Here is a 649-nt window from a genome sequence, read left to right as displayed (position 1 = left end):
AAAACACGTCAAGGAGCACAAGTCGCTCAATAATATTCACAGATTCATTAAACCCTTCCAGGGCTCAGGTCTGTTCTCTCAGAATTATAAAAAACAAATCTGACTCAAGTGAAAAAAAATCTCATTAAATAATGAATAACATTTGACATTTGTTTTTAACAGGGCTGCACAAGAGTAGATGGTTTTATTCAGAACATTGTACATAATTATACACTGAAGCTTTTAACCTTTTTTGTGAATTGTAGATGCACTTTAGGTCAGCTGCATCTGAAGATGATGCACCAACCAGGCTGTCAACACCAACTTCACTGTAAGACTCCACTCTTTGCTTTTATTGAAGAGCTTAATATTGAAAAGGTTCCTGTACTCATGTATCTTATTACATTCTCCTAGGGAGTCTCTTGCATCGTCACAGAGCATGTCGACAGGTACAAGTGGTTCAGGAGTATTCACTGATTCATCAAACTCTTCTAAGGATCAGGTCTGAACTTAAATCACAATCTTTTAACACATCCTTAAATCCAACCTCTTATACCCTGCTTACTCTGTATGTAGAGAGGAAACTGAATAGGACCACTAACAGAACAACAAGAAAGTTTTGTTGGTCTAGTCATGAAAAATAGTCACTAAAAAAGTCACACACACATAT

The 649-nt window shown here is 36.4% G+C and overlaps 1 long non-coding RNA gene across 1 annotated transcript; it reads left to right on the top strand.

Annotated features, from left to right (window-relative positions):
- LOC121939437 lies at positions 1-631 on the top strand. Its single transcript, XR_006105466.1, has 3 exons — positions 1-68; positions 246-310; positions 394-631. It is a non-coding gene; the product is annotated as an uncharacterized LOC121939437 (long non-coding RNA).
- The last annotated feature ends 18 nt before the right edge of the window (positions 632-649 follow it).

The sequence above is a fragment of the Plectropomus leopardus genome, unplaced genomic scaffold (genome assembly GCF_008729295.1).
Source record: "Plectropomus leopardus isolate mb unplaced genomic scaffold, YSFRI_Pleo_2.0 unplaced_scaffold48145, whole genome shotgun sequence".
Taxonomy (NCBI): Eukaryota; Metazoa; Chordata; class Actinopteri; order Perciformes; family Serranidae; genus Plectropomus; species Plectropomus leopardus.
This window is presented reverse-complemented; position numbering and strand designations above follow the sequence as displayed.